This window comes from Rousettus aegyptiacus, unplaced genomic scaffold, assembly GCF_014176215.1.
Source record: "Rousettus aegyptiacus isolate mRouAeg1 unplaced genomic scaffold, mRouAeg1.p scaffold_m13_p_8, whole genome shotgun sequence".
Classification (NCBI taxonomy): domain Eukaryota; kingdom Metazoa; phylum Chordata; class Mammalia; order Chiroptera; family Pteropodidae; genus Rousettus; species Rousettus aegyptiacus.
In genome coordinates, this window is record NW_023416311.1 from 71,112,262 (window position 1) to 71,131,994 (window position 19,733).

At 33.9% G+C, this 19,733-nt stretch overlaps 1 protein-coding gene across 1 annotated transcript in view; it reads right to left on the reverse strand.

Annotated features, from left to right (window-relative positions):
- The window catches only part of TNPO1 (transportin 1), an 84,991-nt gene that overhangs the window by 64,809 nt on the left and 449 nt on the right, over positions 1-19,733 (reverse strand). The window lies entirely within an intron of this gene.

Here is a 19,733-nt window from a genome sequence, read left to right on the forward strand (position 1 = left end):
GCAAGGAGAGAGTGAGATGATATATTCAAAATACAGAAAGGAAAAAACCTGTCAACCAAGAATATTATATACAGCAAAGCTGTCCTTTGGAAATGAAGCAGAGATAAAGACATCTCCAAACAAACAAAAGGTAAGGAATTTCATCATCACCAGACCTCATTATAAGAAATGAAAAAGTGTTCTTCAAGCTAAAATAAAAGAATATTAATTACTATCATTAAAACATAAATGATAAAGCAAAAATAGATTCTCTAAGATTGTAATGATAGTATGTAATTCACTTACAACTCTAGTTTAAGAGTTAAGAAACAAATGTATTAAAAATAATCATAGCTACCATACTTTGTTATTGGACAAACAATATCAAAAAGATATAAACTGAAACATCAATGACCTAATCAATGACCTAAAGTGTGATGGAAGGTGAAATAAAGTAAAAAGTTTTTGTATATTATTGAAGTTGTCATCAAACAATAATAATTGGGACTTTAAGACCCCACTCTCAAAAATGAACAGATCATCAGCCTAAAACAGGATATTATAAATAATTTTATGTAATACTTATGATAACCACAAAGGAGAAATCTGCAGTCAATATGCAAAAGATTATGATAAAGGTGTCACAGCATACCACTACAAAAAGCCATCAAATCACAGGAAGAAAGGAACAAATGATTTACAAAACAGTTAGAAAATAATCATTAAAATGACAACAGTAAATCTTTACCTATGAATAATTACTTTAAATGTAAATAGATTAAATTCTTCAATTAAAAGACAAAGAATGGCAGAATGAATAAAATAAGAAGATGCAACAATATGCTGCCTACATGAGACTCGCTTTAGCTTTAAAGACACACATAGAGTATGAAGAGATAGAAAAAGATATTTCAAGCAAATGGTAACCAAAAGAAAGCAGGAGATAGCTGTCCTTAGACAACATAGACTTTAAGCTAAAAATGGTTTAACGAGGCAAAAAACTTCATTATATTATGACAAAGGAGTCATTATGTCAAAAAAAAAATCTAACAATTGCAAATATTTATGCACCCGACATTGGAGCATCTAATGTATAAAGCAAATATTAACAGAAACAAAAAGAAAAATAAACTGCAAAACAATAATAATTGGGGACTTTAATATCCTGCTCTCAGAAATGAATAGATCATCCAGAGAATAAGGAAGCAGCAGACTTGCATAATACTATAGAACAAATGGACCTAACAAAACCCTATACAAAACATTCTATCCAACAGCAGAATATATATTCTTCTCCAGTGCAGACAGACCGTTTTACAGGATAGATCATATGTTAGGCAGCAAAATAAACCTCAACAAATTCAAGATAGTAATTATATTGAGTATCTAATCACAATGGTATAAAACTAGAAACCAATAATAGGAGGAAAGCTATAAAACTCACAAATACATGGAAGTTAACACGCTCTCAAACCAATTGAGCAAAGGAATCAAAGGACAATTTAAAAAAAAACCTGAAGATAAATGAAAATGGAGACACAACATACTAAAACTTATGGAATCCAGTAAAAGCAGTTATAAGATGACAGTTTATAGCCACAAGCACAGATATCAGGAAAAAGAAAGATAAATAAAGAACCTAACTTTATACTTCAATGAACCAGAAAGAGGAATTAAATCCAAGGTTAGCAGAAGGAAAGACATAATAAAGCTTAGAGTAGAAATAAATGAAATAGAGAATAAGAAGACAATAGGAAAGAGTAACAAAACTAAGAGCTGATTCTTTGAAAAGATAAAACAAATGAAGAAACAAAGAGAGGACTCCAATAAATAAAATAACAAATCAAAGGAAAGACATTAGCACTGGTAACACAGAAATACAAAGGTTCATAAGAGGTTATAAATAATTATACACCAACAACTTGGAGAACCTAGAAGAAATGAATTCCTAGAAACACACAACCAACCAAAACTGAATCATAAAGAAACAGAAAATCTGAACAGACTGAAACAGATTGAATCCTAACAAAGAAAAGCTGAGGACCAGATGGTTTCACTGGTGAATTCTATTAATATTTAATGAAGAATTAACATAAATTCTTCTCAAACTCTTACAAAAAATTGAAGATGAAGGACTACTTCCAAATTCATTTATGAGGCCATCATAAATGATGGTAAAGCCAGATAACGACACGAAGAAAAGTACAGACCAATATCCCTGATATAGATACAAACATTCTCAACAAATTACTAGAAAACCAAATTCAACAGCACATTAAAAAATCATGCACCATAATAAGTGGGATTATTCCCTGGGACAGGATGATTCAACATATACAAATCAATCGATATGATAGAGCGCACATTAATAGAATGAAGGACACCAATCATGGTCATTTCAATAGATGTGGAAAAAGTATTTGACAAAACTCAGTGTCCATTCATGATAAAAGCTCTCAGCAAATCTGGTATAGAAGGAACACAAATCAACATAACAAAGGCCATATGTGACAAACCCACAGGCAGCATCATACTCAATAGTGAAAAGTTGAAAGCTTTTTCCTCTAAGATCAGGAACAAGATAAGTGTGCCCATTCTCACCATTCCTATTCAAGTACTAGAACTCCTAGTCAGAGAAATAAGGCAAGAAAAAAGAAGTAAAAGGCACCCAACTCAGAAAGGAAGAAGTAAAACTGTCTCTAAGAAGACATGTTCTTATACATAGAAAATCCTAAAGACTCTGCCAAAAAACTAATAAATGAATTCAGTAAAGTTGCAGTGTACAAAATCAATATACAAAAACCAGCTGCATTTCTAAACACTAACAACAAATAATCTGAAAAACAAATAAATCTATGATTGCATCAAAAAGAATACAATACTTAGGAATAAATGTAACCATGGAGATGAAAATTTACTCTGAAAACTGTAAGACATTGATGAAAGAAATTGAAGAAGTCACAAATGGAAAGCTATTCCATGTTCATGAATAAGAAGAATATTATTAAAATGTCCATTCTACTTAAAGCCATCCAGAGATAATGCAATCCCTATCAAGATTCCAATGGCATGTTTTTTCACAGAAATAGACAAAAAAAAAAAAAAATCCTAAAATTCACATGGAACTACAAAAGACCTTTAATGGCCAAAGCAATCCTGAGAAAGAACAAAAACAGAGGCATCACACTTCTTGATTTCAATATATTACAAAGCTGTAATAATCAAAACAGTATGGTAGGGGCAGAAAAAAGGATACATAGACCAATGGAACAGAATTGAGAGCCCCGCAGCAGAAAAAAGATACATTGACTAATGGAACAGAACTGAGAGCCCAGAAATAAACCCATGTGTACACAGTCAACTAAAATTTGACAAAGGATCCAAGAATACTCAATGGGGAAAATATAGCCTCTTCCATAAATGGTGCTGAGAAAACTGGATATTCACATGCAAAGGAATGAAACTGGACCCCTATCTTATACTACTCAAAATTTAACTCAAAATGAATTAAAGACTCGAAACCAACAATTGCTAGAAAAAAAACATAGAGAAAAAGCTCTCTGACATTGGTTTTGACAATGATTCCATGGATATGATACCAAAAGCATAAGCAATAAAAGCAAAAATCAAAAAATGAGACTGTATCAAACTAAAAAGCTTCTGCACAGCAAAGGAAACCATCAACACAATGAAAAGGCAATATATGGAATGGGAGAAAATTTTGCAAACCATATGTCTGATAAGGGGTTAATACCCAAATATATACCGAATTTACACAACCCAAAAGCAAAACAAACAAACTAAACAAATAATCTGATTAAAAAAAAAAAAGAAAAACAGGCAAAGGACTAGAATAAGAAGATATTCAAATGGCCAATAGGTACACGAAAAGGTGCTTAACATCACTAATCATCAGGCAAATGTAAATCAAAACCATCATGAAATAATGCCTCAAACCTGTTAAAATAGCTATTATCAAAAAGAACTGAGATAACAAGTGCTGGCAAAAATGTGGAGAAAGGGGACCACTTGTGCACTGCTCGCGGGAATGTAAACTGGTGTAGCTTCTCTGGAAATCGAGGTGGCAGTTCCTCGAAAAATTAAAAATAGTACTACATGATTCAGCAATTTCACTCTGGGTATATATTGGAAGGAAATAAATTCACTATGTCAGAGAAATATCTGTACCCTCATGTTCACTGCAGCATTATTTACAATAGCCAAGATGTGAAAACAATGTGGTATACATACAATAGAATATTACTCAGCCATAAAAAAGGAAACCCTGCCTTTTGTGATGATATAGATGAACCTTAAGGACAGTATACTGAGTCAAATAAATTGGACGGAGAAAGACAAAAAATATTATGTGATCTCAGTTATATGAGATGACAAAAAAACAATAAACAAACTTTTGTTTAAGAGACATAGACACAGAGCAGACTGGTGTTTGCCAGGGATGTGGGAATGAGGAGAATGGGTGAAGTTGGTCAAAGGGTACAAGCTTCCAGTTCTAAGATGAGTAAGTTCTACGAATGTAATGTACAACATATGACTATAGTTAATAATGCTGCATTAATATTTGAAAGTTGCTAAGAGAATAAATCTTAAAAATGCTCACACCTTTCAAAAAATTAAAAAAAAAATGTACTGTGAAATGATGGATGTGTCAACTAACTTTGCTGTGGTAATCATTTCAAAAAACATATATAAAATCATGTGTACATCTTCAACTTACATAATGTTATATGTCAATTTTATCTCAATAAAGGTGAAAAAAACATTTAAAAAATAAAGATGTTTTACTTCTACTCCAAAAAAAAAAAAAAAAAAAAAAAGAGTTAGGTTGCAATATATATCTTTCCTATTCCTGGTCCAATGTTTCATCTACTCCAAACCGCTTCTTTAATTCACAGATCAATTAAAAGAGTAGCTTGTCTTAAAGTAACATTCCTCTACACTGTCTAATTATTTACTTGGTTTATGTGTGGACATACATGCAAGATGGAGACATATCTGTATGTTCTCTAGCAAGACTATGATAGCTCTTGGTAAAATACTGGTATTGAAATCATTGAAAATACATCAGCACCAGACAAGCTACTGACTATAGCTGCTCTCACTATATTTAAGGATCTGGTAAAAAGGGCTATGATGCAAATAGCCAAATATTTTCCTGTGTAACACATCTGATATAATGTCAATTAAGGATGCGTGTCGATATCTTATAATCCATGTTTATGAAGTGAGACAAGCCTATAAAGTTGACTGGGGCCAGGATGACGATTTTTTTAAAAGTTAGAGAACACATGGGGATAGTCATTTACAATCATTTTGGTATAATGACAAATACACTGTTTCATTGCAATTAGATTGCTCCTAAAGTTCTGAAGTGTGAGGGCCCCAGGAATTTCTAATTCACATGTTAAACTATCCTTGATTATTAAAGTGTAATGTGTTGATTTAATATTTCCCATTTTCAAGTGTAAAAAAGGAAAAGAAACATAGCACTGTGTTCATTGGCAAGGGCTGAATTGGAAAAGGGTCAGGGCAGTTTAGACAGTAAAACAGAAAGGGGATAAATGTAAGTGGTTAGTAGGCTGATTATCATTAGCTTTTATCTAATTTTTCCTTTGTTCATTGAAAATTCACTCAGCATAACAAGGGTACATATCATTCAGATTTCAGTTGTGGGAGGACAGGCGCAGAAGAAAAAGACTAATAAAAATATCATGTTTTACAATTTCAGATCCTGAGCTGCTAAAGAGCAAGCAGGAAGGTAAGAGGAAGCATGGGTTCCAAGGTTATATACACATAGGTTCAAATCCCAATAATCTCTATTATTTATGAAAGTGGCTTACTGTTCTGAGCCACAGTTTAGTCATCTGTGAATTGGGGTTGATGAGAAAATTAAATCAGAATGTAAAGTACTGCAATAGTACGCACTTAATGTTCATTCTTTTCCCACTTCATCCCCTCCACTCAAATTATCACTGAAACCCGGATTTACTGATGGCAAAAAAATGAAAGAAATGGAAAAAAATAGCAGGAAATAATGTTCTATGACAGACAGTACTATACAACTAATGGTTTATAGTATAACAACAACAGCAGCACATATTTTTTGAGTGTTCAATTCTGTTTTCCCATTACTGTAAGAAACAGTAAGACTCAACCACAATTGAGACATGAAAAAATTAGTGAATATAAAACCTAGAATGAAATGTGAGATGATAAGGAAATTTGAGATTACACTGGACACAAAGGATAACATTAATCTACTATACACACCAAGTGTTTAATTTATAATATATCCTTAAAGCTGAAAGCTTATTGTTCTCTTACGAATAGATATATCAGCCAATTGAATATCATGTCCTTATCATGATCCATCCCTCATTTTATGAAACTGAGTTTATCAATTTAAACTTTAACTATAATTAGAGAATAGCAATCATAATATATTATCTTCAGAATGAAAATGGAATTAGATATCTATCCAATCTTCTTATTTAAAATAAATGAAATCAAGACCTAGAAATTAAGGGGAAGAACCTGATTTATATTTCTTAAAACATAACTAGAACATCTAGTTCTATGAGGTTCTGCCCCGCTCCCCTCCATTTTTATATAGTGCATTGATTTTCTGATAGGTATCTAGCTATCTTTTTTAAAGGGAGCTAGGTAGCCAATAGCCTATATCTAAGTGATGAGTCTAATGTCAAGGCTGATGCTTGTGACTACCATTTCCTAAACACGATTGATTAAACCAGGATTGGGCACATGACCCTCCATCTGATGAATCCTGGCACGAAAAGCTGAGCTAAACCAAGTGGATTTCCTGTCTCAGAAATATGAACCTACTGGGACCATTTACCATTTACCACTTCCCAAAGCAGAAACTAAAAAGTCATGATGTGAGGGGCAGGTGTCCACCATTAGATCCCACATGCAAGACAAAATTATAAAGGGACAGAAATTCTAAGCAAACAGGAGAATGGACCAGCACAGACAGAATCAAGAAAGTTTTGAGCATGAGTACATGGTCCACCATAGTGAGAGCAACTGCTCCTGGGAGTTGCCTCGCTTCCTGATGTCTATTTCCACAAATGACAAAAACAAACAAACAAACAAAAAACAAACAACCCCCCCCAAAAAACAAAACCAAAAAACCCCCAAACCCCCAAAAACCTACCACTTTCTTTTATGAGTCGCTGTTCCTTAGAACCAAAAAAGCTTAATCAGAAAAGAAATATTAAATATTTAAACATATAATCACATGATTATATATATTATAAACAAGCTATTCCCAAAATGTATTTGCTTTAAGTGGAAGGAATGGAATGTTTAGGGAGTTCTCTAGGAACTGTGGGGTTGGTACAATGAAGGCTGATGACTATCAGGGAAATCATTTTCCTTAGATTGAACACCAGAGTAAATTTGAAAGCTGACGTAAGTCTCTGAGAGGCACTGAGTATAATGAATATACCAAGATGTGTAGAGAGTAAACTAAGTAAGAATAGAAAAAAATCCAAGAATAAAAAGCCAGCTGCCAGTTCAGGTGTGCAAACCCTTTACAGACAACAGAATTTCTTACCCATCTACTTCCTCTCTCTTCCCTCGCCAAATTATACTATTTTAGTTCTGAGCACTGGCAATCACTGCCCCTGCTGCCGTCAAGGGTAAAAATAACTCACAATATTCATTTTATTTAAACTTTATACCAGTGGGAGATGTAGGAACGGTGGCAATTTACCCTCATTATGATGCCAGCTTTCAGGTAATACTTGTTTGTTTCCCCAAGACTCAGTCCACATCTCAAAGGACCTACAACATCTCATGCATTTCCAGAAGGCATGACTATTTAAAATTTGGTGGACAAACATATACTTTATTTGAACAAATATAAAAGGAAGGAGCTCCTAGCATATTATCATATAAAATTATATTATACAATAAGATATAATACATTAATAACTTTACTTATCTGGAAAACTAATTTAGAACCAATAGATAACACATGAAAGAAAATTCACAAGAGGAGATATAACAGTAACCATGGAAAAATGCTGACCCTATAAATGTAATAATGAAGTAATTTCTTCAGACTAATTAGTAAAGATAATTTTATAACAATATCCAACACTGCTAACGATATGATGAATCAACTTTAATAAATAACTGAAAATCTGCTCAGCAATCTGTATAAAGAGTCATATGCATTTCCACACCTTTTATCCTCATAATTATAATTCTGAGATTGTATCCTAAATACAGAAAGGAAAGCATTGTTCTCAGTGATTTTATTCCAGGTTATTTCTAACACAACAATAAACATATGGGTAAATAACACAACATTCAACTGCTGGGCTATTACACACCATTAAAAAAGATGGCTAATTTTGGTAATGACATGGAAAATGTTTCCGATTAGAAAGTGAAAAAAAATGACAAAAAGTTGTATATAGGGAACAATTACAAGCAACTAAAAATATGTGTAAGATAAGACAGATTATTACATAAAAAGACTGAAGAAAATAATGAAAAACTAGCAGTATATTATTAGGGTGTTAAGATTACGGGTCCTTTTCTCTTTAAAAAATTATCAATAGTGTAGTTATGTTACCTTTATAATGAAAATAAACATCTCCAACAGTATAATTACTTAAAGTCATAAATAAAGCAGAGCAAAAGACCCTAGAGAATTTATTTACTATATTATGGTACAATGCTTGCCATTCATAATGACAAATTATCAAAAAGTTTATACACTTTTTTTTTAACTTTTTTAAGACTGTAAGAAGGTATGAAATATAGTTTTTTGTGTGTGAAAATGCTTACAAGTTATGGTATTTAAGAGGTTATGTTTTAGTTATAGAAAATTGATGTAGCAACTTTTGCCTAGATTATGCCATTAAAATGAGCAGACATGATATGAATATTGAAAAAAAAATTTAATAGTAATGGGAAAAAGCTGACTCAAAGCAGAAAAATCATACCAGAAAAGTTATTTTATAATCCCAGAGACCTAGTCTCAGGGATAGGCTGTCCTGAGAATTAAAATACAGAAGTTTCACTTTTATTTAGATAATGGGAATTATTATAGATTCGAAACATGTAATTAGTTTTTTTTATAATGGTTTTAATACCTTATATTTAGGGAAATAATTTTCAATGTTATAATAATAAATTAATGTTAAGACATTTAAATGTTTAAATGAACTATCAAAGATATACAGACACAATAAGACTACTCCAAAATTGAAAACAAGAATACCACAATTTTCTTTAACTTAAAAAAATTTCAAGCATCTCTCGCAAACTTCCTAATTTTTCAAAACATTGATGCATAATTCCAGAAGTATCACTTCAGAAAAAAATAGCTAACTTAAATCATATGTTGAACTAGAAGGAAAAAATCTCACAAAAAGGTAAAAAGCCAACAGGAAATTTACATGAGTTTTAGCTTAGAAAGAGGGTCTGTCATTCTTACATAATAGTTCTCAAGACTTTTTTTGTAGTAACAGGTTCTAGATTCTCTCAATATCATAATTATAAATATTTTCAGCAAAAATTACTTATTAATGTATAAGAAAATTCTGACTACAGAAATAAATGAGCATATCACAAATAATTTCAATTTGTCATTTAGCGACATACTGAACTGAAAGAAGATAGAGTTCTAGTTCTTTTCATTTTGCTAATCATTTGTACCTTATACTATTTTACTTTTAAAGAAAATAATTCATAAATCATTTAAATAATTTAAAGTTAAGTTTAGAAAATAGTAAAACTTTAAGAAAATTATGTTAGAATTGTCTCTGAATTTTTCTTAGCATATTTTTCCGCCTAAGGAAACTAAGATCTCGTCTGATCTTGGAAGCTAAGCAGAGTCGGGCCTGGTTAGTCCTTGGATGGGAGACCACCTAGGAATACCAAGTACTGTAGGCGTTTAAAAAAAAAAAAAATTGACAAGCAGAATTTTATGAGATAAAACAAACTTTGTGAAATAGATAAGGACTCTTTAGACCTTCTACTGCCCATATACTGACAACTAAACCTGCCACAGAATTATCCAAGTATTTTATTTTACCTTTCTAAACAATCCATACCAATTAACTCTGAAAACATATCATTTATGCAAAAGTATGGTAAATTTTACATACAAAATTTAAATATCTTTACTTTTTTTGCTCTTCCTTCTGTCCCAATGCTCATCAGGGGGACATAGTAAACCCTGATCCATCATTACAAAGAGTTATAATCCAGATATAGAAATTTAATATCAACCTTTTGATATGAGGTCATTGTCTCTGATCTGTATCTGACTTATTCGTCCACTTCGAACAAGGAACTTCAGATTTTTCCATGCACCACAAGGGTGGCACTGTAGTACAGAGCTTACGAGTGCAAACCCTGGTGTCTCTCTGCTTGACTTTGAGCTCTTGCTCTGCTACTTATTAGTCATGGAAAGAATAATTAACCTATGATCTATAAAGTGAGATGACTAACAGTACCTCATCTCATGGGGTTGTTATGAGGATTAAAATGGCAAAAATTCCATTAAAATTTTTTTTTCTCTGTTTAAAAAGACAACAACTAAGTGTAATATAAAACCCTGGACTGGATTCTATACAGGAAGAAAAAATGTTATAAAGGAAGTAAATGGGACAGATGACAAAACTGTAATGCAGACTGTGACTAACTACACTTCCTGAATTTGATAATATGTGATTTCATGAAAAGAAATCATGGCTCTTAAGATACACACGCTAAGGTATTAAGAAATAAAGGGACAGATAGTATACAATCTATTATCAAATAATAATAATAAAAAAAAAATTGTGTGTGTGTGCGCATGTGTGTGGGTGGTAGAGAGAATATGGCAAAATGTTAAGAACTGGTGAATCCAGGTGAAGTGTATATGGGAGTTCTCTGAATTATGCTCACAACTTCTAAGTTTAAAATTATCTAAAATATCTTTTAAAAACCCACTTTTGATTCCATTTACCGTCTACTACTACTCAATTTCTCCACTCACTTCCATTCACAGAAATAACTTCAAAGCTGTGTAAGAAACACCATCTATCCCTTCTTCACTTCACTTCACTGAGACTTCACTGAGACTTCCTTGTTGCCAACCCAATGATTTCTTCTTGGTCTCACTGTAATTTCTCCACAGTGCTGAACACAGGCAACCACTCTTTCACTTCTTTGCCCGTGGCATCACATCTCCCTGGTTTTCCATTTATTTCACTGGGTGCTCTTAATCTCCTTTGCTGGCTCCCCTATCCCTAAATATCCTAGGTCTCTTTTCTCTATCTATGTGATCTCATCCATTAAATAGCACTCCACATTCAAGTATCCAACGTCTTATAAGACATGACCATTTGTTTGTTAAACGGGTATCTTATTCTTTGCTGGAAAAAAAGAACTCTTGATTCTCTTCCCTATCCCATTCCAATCTGTTCCTCCTCCAGTTGTCCAATACCACTAAATGCTTCTATAGTTTATCCAGTTGTTTGGGTCAAAATACTAAGGGTCATCCTTGATTTTTCTCAAACCCCACATCTCGACCATCAGCTAGTATTGTCAAAATATGCCTTCAAAACATACTGTCCGACCACTTCTTATCTTCTCCACCATCTACCCTAGTCTAGATAGCATTTTCTGCAAGAGAGTGGTCTACTACAATAGGTTTCCCTGCCTTCTCTTCGGTTCCTTGATAGGAACAAAACAGCAAAAGTGATCATGTTAAATCATGTCTTCTACTGAAATCTTCCAGTAGGTTTTTCACCACACTTAAAATTAAACCTCATATCCTTACCACACCCTACAAAGTTGCACCTGACCTGGGCTCCTATCTCTCTGAACTAATCTTCTAACAGTCCCTGCCCCTGTTTTCACTATGTTCCACCTTTTTTTTTTTTTAAAGTTCCTTAATAATATCATGCTTGTTCCCATCTAAGACTCTTTACTTTTGCATACTCTTTCTTCAAATATTCATACTGCTCACTTTTTCTCCTCATTCAGATTGCTGGCCAAATATTACATGTAAGAAAGGCAAAGGTTCTTCTCTATCCCATTATTCTATCCTCTCATTGCCTTAGTTAGTACCTATTTTTCCCCCCTTTCTCTTCATTAAGAAAAATCTTTCAAGAAAAAATGTGACTTACTTACTGTACAAAAAAATGTAAACAATACAAATAAAATTAAAGTTCCCTTCAAGTACCTTTCCTAATCCTGATCTCCTCCCCAGAGGTACTCTAACATCCATTTGATGTATATCCTTATAGAGCTGGGTTTTTTTGTGTATTTAAATACACATTTCTGTAGAAAAGTTTTGTGTTCTATAAAAATTCATGTAAAATATGCCTTGGCTTTCCTACCCATTAGACACAGCTTTATTTCATTACTAACTTCAGTATGGTTTATCGATGAACCTAACCTATATACAATTTTGCAACATCACAAGCAATTAATTCATTTAACAAATATTTACTGAGTGCCTACTATATTTAGGCACTGTTCTGGTTGTGGCAGATAAAGCAATAAATAAAACAAAGATCTTCACTCTCTTGGGAGCTTACATTCTTTCAGAAAAAGACAACAGAATATATAGTGAAAACTTTCTGCAAACAGCCAGACAGTAAATATTCTAAGCTTTGCAACTCACATATGTCTGTTGTATATTCTTTGTTTTTGTTTTACAACCCTTTAAAAATGTAAAAACCATTCTTGGCTCATAGGCTGTACAGAAACAGTCCACAGGGTGATGGAACTCTGGATTGCTGCCCCTTGATATAGTGTTAGAAGGTTGTACATGCTATCCAAAAAAATCAAGAATCCAGGATAAGAAGGATGGGACAGACTAGGATGCAGTAGGGTGTTAAATAGGGTGTTTAGAGAATGTGAAATCTGAACAAAGATCTGGAGGAAAGGCCAAGTAGATATTTGGGAGAATATATTCCAGACCGCTGAACTGGCTAAAGCAAAGGCCCTAATGTACATGTATGATAAAACAAGTGAGCAGATGAGAGAATGGGATCTAGTACAAAAGCAGACAGTGACAATGAACAGGTAGGAGGAAAACAGCGTGTATTGATGAAGATGTTGGTAGGTATATGAGGCGATGACAGTGGAAATTTTCTGACTGCTTCAATTTTCTTCGCAAAGTAGAGATCAAAGTCATGAGATGAGAGTGAGGATAGGAAAAAAAGATATTGCAGGTTTGAAGAAGATAACGAAATAGTCATTTAGGAGAGTGAACAGAGTAGGAAAATGAAGTACAATCAACAGGCAGCATTAAGGACCCACTTGAGGGGTCCTTAATGTTGTGTATTATCTTCCAGCCACACTAAGGTACATAGGGGCAGGTGCAAAAAAAAAAAAAGAAGAGTTGCTTTAACAGGGACTGTGGTTCTACCAAAGAAGCAAAGAGCAAGGGAGCAGATCCAAAGCAGTGATTAAAATAATTAACCATGGAATTTAAGTTTAAGAAAGGGAGTGAAACATCAAAAGGTGAGTAGCAAGGGAAAAGTAATAAAATCAATGGACTGGAGATTCCATTGGGGTCCAAAGATGGTTGAGCCTCAGATACTAACTAGGAGTAGTGAACTACAAAAATAAGGTCACACAGTAGAATACATGAAATGGTAACTATGGAGGGACTGCAGTTGTTGAACATGCAAGAAGGTATCACTATGGAGTGACAGACAGGGTAGATGAGAAGAGCACTGGAGGAAAGGTCTCAGAAATTAAAGGCCAGGTACTGGAAAGATCAGTTATGTATACTCTTTTCGATTTCAGTACAAAGATTGAGATGGTATTGGAGAGAAGGGCAATGAGCCTGGAGCTAAAATAATTTAACAATGAGGAGTAATGACCTGGAAGTTAGTAGTTGATTGCAATCATGAAGGGCAGTGGATTATATAATGTGATGCCATAACCCCAAATTGAAGATTTTTAGGGAGAATAGAGAACAGACTGCAAGCAGCAAAGAGATGTATGGCAGACACCTTTCCTACTTGTAGGAATAGTGTCAAGGAGAGCTATGGAAAACAAAACCGCCAAACTGCACAATATAAAAAGTTAGGTTTCCATAAGAGCAAGAAAGTGAAGGGAATGTTTAAGCATAGGTTGAAACTGGATTTTGCAGATGATGAACTGTAAATCCCACCAAGCACAGTAAAAAAATATGAAGAGTTGGAAATGGTTTTTAAAAAAAAGCTGACAAATATAGACCCTTTTGTGAACTGGAATGCAGGTGAGGAAAAGTGACCTGTAAGTCTGGAAGTTCTGTTGCTACTGACAAAGACATATTGAAAACAAATGACTCCTAACATACCCGTACGGTTCTCTACAAAATGGAAATTGCTGAATCAAAATGTTTTTACTTTAAAACCAAAAGGGCTATACTGATTTATTCGACGTATGAATAAACGTATTTCCCTAAAACCCTGTCAATATATACTAGCAAAACTTTTTCATTTTTGCCAATACGATGGGTAAAAAAATTTGAGTTTTACTTTGCAGTTCCCTATTGATGGTGTAGAACATTACTTCATATTTATTGGCTAACTGTATTTCCTCTTCCGTGAATCTGTCCATTTAAAAAACTGAGCTGTCTTTTCTTATTACTTTATAGTGCTTAAAAATTATCTATTTTTTAATTTTATTCTGCTCTTAATGATTCATACAAATCAATGTTGTAAATTCCTCCTTTCAAATCTTTCAATGGCTTATGCTAGGGCAACACAGGCTCAGTTGGTTATCTCTTCCTCAAACCCTTCTATTTAATACAAGAGGTTGGCTAATATTTAAGGTCCACCAGTCAAATTCAGTCACACTGTTAGTTTCAGTAAGGTCTGTGACAGCTTTTGCAATACAATGGCTGAGCTGGTAAGGCCCAAAAAGCAGAAAGTACTGTGTGGTCCTCTACAGAAAAAGTTTGTGGACTCCTATACCTTTTAGGGCCTCTGGACTGCTTAGTTTCAAGAACATAGCAGGTCCTTAACTTTGGTGACATACTCTCTGAAGTGTTTCTCCAACTCCCCCAGAAATACCTGCACCATTTCTCTAACTCTTCATGGAATCTATTACTAGCCCTCCTGGGTGCCTCCACAGACATATCATAAAAGCTGTAACTATACTTCATTGCACGTTTTTGTTTACATTTCTCTCCCTCACATAGTACATAAATCTTTTGAAGCCAAGGGACGATCCAAGCGCTAATAAATGTTTAGTGGATGAATAAATGGCACACAAAGTCCTTTATAATTAGCTATCATCCTCAGTATTTTCCTGTTTTTCTATTAATCAGTCAAAATAAACTATTTTTATTTCATTATTTTCCAAAAACATTATTTCTAATGGTAGCATAATGATCAATGTTTTATATTCATTTCTTTACAATTTTTGTTGATACCACCTATTTCTAATAATTTGATTTGTATCTATTTAGTACATTCACGATTTGCTGAAATATTCATTCCTCAATTTTTTTAGTAAAGACAAAAACAATGGAATCTTGGCCTTTCTGGGATCAACCTTTTCATCAATGGCTGTAACTTCTGCACCTAAAGATTAATGGGATCCACTGATAATTATTTTCTTAATGGCTTGAGAGTGGTTCAAAGTCAACTATAAAAATGCAACTCAATTTTTGTTTTGCTTATGTTTTCAGTATAAAATTCATCTCCCACACCTTATGAGTAGTCTTATTCTCTTCACCTGGAACGCCTCTATTATTTTTTTGTTTATATCTTTATTAAGACTCTGTCAAGGATTTTACTAAGTGTATTTTTTCAGTATAGTTATTTAATGGGCCGTTGTCACTTCTCAGAACCCCCAAATTTTATGTATTTTTTTCTCCCCTATTTGTGTTGAGGTATATTGAGTATTTCAACCACAAATGCCTGCTGCATTTATTTTAGAAATCAACTCTGCATTTATTACCAATTACATCTCATCCAGATATGGAATATTTTTCCTTTTCTAAAACATGTATATAGTTAAGCCCTGTTTAACTAATTTACCCATTCATAACTTCCAGCTCAGTTTCAGTATCTTAACAATGTGTGGTCTATGATCTGCAGTTAGATTCACTGTTGTGGTGAATTATAAGATTCTGTATTCATTCAAGTCATATGTATTCAGTATATGGATTTGAATATGTAATTTATATAAAATTTTATAAGTAAAAGAGCATGAAATTTGCAACCAGGCAGACCTAGATTCCAATCCACCCTTGAACACTCTTGAGATCTTGGGCAAAGTATTAACCTTTCTATACTTCAGTTCTCCCATATCAGCAAAGTGGAAGTAACTCCCTTAGTGTAACAGAGCTAGGATAATGAGCATAAAGTTATCTAAAAGTAACAATGTATGCTAAATGCCTACAAATAATGCTCAGTATATTATATGGGAAAAATGTTAATCCACTCCTTCTTCCTTCCCATCTCAAGCAATTCTCAAGCAGTAAGCAATAAATGCTGGGCTCTTCAATTTAAGTCTATTATTAAATTCCCTTTAAGTAAAAGAAATTTGGTAATATGGACCATAAGCTTTGGATGTTTATTTACTCTGATCCAATATTTTCACTTTGAGGAATCTTTTTATTTATTTATTTATTTATGTATTTATTTATAATTTTTATTATTATTATTTATGCCCACAGCACCTGGTATTCCTAAGTGCTCTCCCATCCAAGTACTAACCAGGCCAGACCCTGTTTAGCTTCCAAGATCAGACATGGGGCTTGCTCAGGGTGGCATGGCCGTAGACCGTGGACCGTGGCTCCACTGGGGAGTGAACCCAAGACCTTCTGTGTAAAAAGCAGATGTGCTAACCGCTACACTATGCAACCACGTCCTAGGGAATCTATCTTATAACTGCAAAAAATTAAAATTAGAAACTTGCTAATTGTTAATCCACTCCTGTCCAACAGGAAAATGTTTAATTATGAGAAAACAAAAACATGTGGCTATTTAAAAGATACTGACAAAGTAATTTAATAGCATGAGAAAATGCTTACTGTGTTAGGTGGTAAAAGCAGAATGCAAAATTATTCATATAATAAAGTCTCAATCTCAACTGTGTAAAAATCAAATAAAAAAAAATATTGGAAGGAAATGCACCAAAGAGTTCACTGAAGTTAATTCATAGCCCCAATATTAGTGATCATGATTTTATGATTGTTTTCTATATAGTTTTCTAAAATTCCAGTGATGATGATGATAACAGCAATTATTATTTATGGAGTGTTTACTACATGACAAGCCCGATTCTAAAAGCTTATGATATTAATTCATTTAATCCTCATAGCATTATGAGACAAGGAAACGGAGGCACTGTGAAATTAACTAACTTGCCCATGGTCACACAGATAATTATGGAAGGTGCCAAGATTTGAATCCAAGAACTCTGGCTCTACAGCTCCTGTTCTTAACTGCTACACTACACTGAAAAGATCTGCTTCGTTTTTAAATTTTAATCATTAAAAAGGCATATGTCAATTTAAGTCTTGTCTTTCAATTATCTTCTTTCTTTCAGTTCTGAGTTCAAATATTTGCTCTGCCATTGGGTGCTGTTTTGAAATAACATGCCACCACTTCTGTATGGGTTCTGTCAACTCCAGAAAATTCTAAGACAAATCTAGATTCGTATTTCCTGTTCCAATATCACATTTAACTACTGAGATTCTGGAACTCTAACATTCTTATTTATGACACTTACTGACAGTAGTCAAAGAACTCTAGTAAGGAGGTTTTGGAGCAACCAAACGTAGCTTCTAGGAACTCTCTCCTACACCAACACCCATCCATATAAGGACAAATCTACACTTACCACCCTTGCAAACATCTGTCTTCCACTGTAAAGTTCGCCCCCTCTATAACCCAGGAGACCATTAACTTGCAAACGCCCACAAGATCTGCCTATCATGGCACTGGCTGAATAGGACTAAGAAAGATCCCCAACATCTGGGGAATTTCGCGGTCCCTGATCCTTCCTTTTTGAGGGTGGCATTATTCTCAATTGTTTTTAAAAACTTAATCAGTTAATCAATCACTTTGATTCCCTCAGCTTTCTTACCCTTTTTCTGGTAAATAAAATTGTTTTTTTGGACCAAGGTCTTTTTGGCAACAGTATGTATTCAAATATCAATCCTTGGAAGAAATATTCGTAATTAACACCATGTACAATAAAAATAACTCTCACTTACTGCTGTGTTCCTCTGTAGTTTACATTTGATATTTTTTCATTATATATGTCACTTGGTTTAGCTTCCTTTATAACCAAATTTCTTTCTTTAAAAACAATATTTGCAGGATCCAACATGGTTAAATGAAAGCAATTCTTCTAAATATAGAACATTTACATTTCAATGCAGTTTGTTTACAGTATTTAGAAAAATTAAGTTAATGTGATGGCTTTAACATTATATAAAGAAAACTAGTCATAACAATAATGAATACAGGTGTTGATAATAGAAATATTTACAACCAGAACCATATATATTTTTACCAAAATCTTATCCTACTCACAATACATAATGCTAATAAGCTTCATTACTCTAAAATATTTTTATAGACTGAAACATCAGTGGGAGGAATTTAATAATTCCCTGAATACCTAAGAGCAAGCTGTAACCACTTCAAGACTGATTCAGGTAGAGGGGGCCCTTTTAGGAAAAAGAAAATGGAGCACTCATAGTTTATCAGGTTCACAGTAAATTGGGTTAAGAAAAATCCGTACTGCCAAATTGCTATGCATTTATGCATTACATATGCCAGAGAATAAAAAAGAAATCTGCACCTTCAAACGAATCAATATTTCTCTTCTGCAGTTGCAAGTTTTCAACCCTGCCAGAGTCATTCTTTAAGAATGGGGTGCAGGGTAGGGTAAAAATGGAAAACAGAACTGTTTCCAAAAAAATGGAATCCTCCCTTGTGTCACTAATTATAACTTATTTACCATTCTAATATGAAAACTTAAATAGGGGAACAAAATCCAAAAGGAACTTTTGTTATCTTAAAAACAAGCACAACCTTACAACCTTACATTTCCAAATACCTATTACATGATATTACTTGTATCTTAAAAACATCTTTTTGGTTAAAAAAAAAAAAAGTACCACTTATGCACACTCATCATTGAAGTCATCACTGCTTCAAAGCAGGGCTGTTATTAAGCTTCTTACATAACTGTCAAAATCAATTTGTGGCTAGCCTCCAACTTTAAATTTCTACATTTATATCTGCTGATAGACCAAAACAATTACTGACTGGTAAGATAACGGACTTAAAATTGTAAGCAATCCTTGCAAAATCCAGTTGATTTTGTAATCCGTAAACAAACAGGCGATCAGTTTTAAAGGAGGAACGCCATTCTCAAAACAGGTTGATTGTGGTAGTCGGTCTGCTCCTCAGTAGCTGTCCCCTTGCTGCGTGTTCGCGTGGGAGAAGTACAAAAGGGTAGAAGGGCAAAAAACAAACCCACGCAAAACCCATAGTTACAAACATTAAAATTATGTAAACATGTCGTGAAGCCAGGAGCCCCCAGGGGGAAAGAACCGCCTGGAGAAAGCGATCAGCTAGCTGAGCGTAGAAGCGATGGTGTGTGCGAGCCGGGGAATCCCGGGCACAGGGGCCTGGGCGGGGACAAAGACTGGCCATCAGGGGCAGCGAACGTCATTGCCCAGAACTGGCGAGAAGCAGCCGTCCCGGGGCAGCGACTGCGGCACCCAGGGCCCT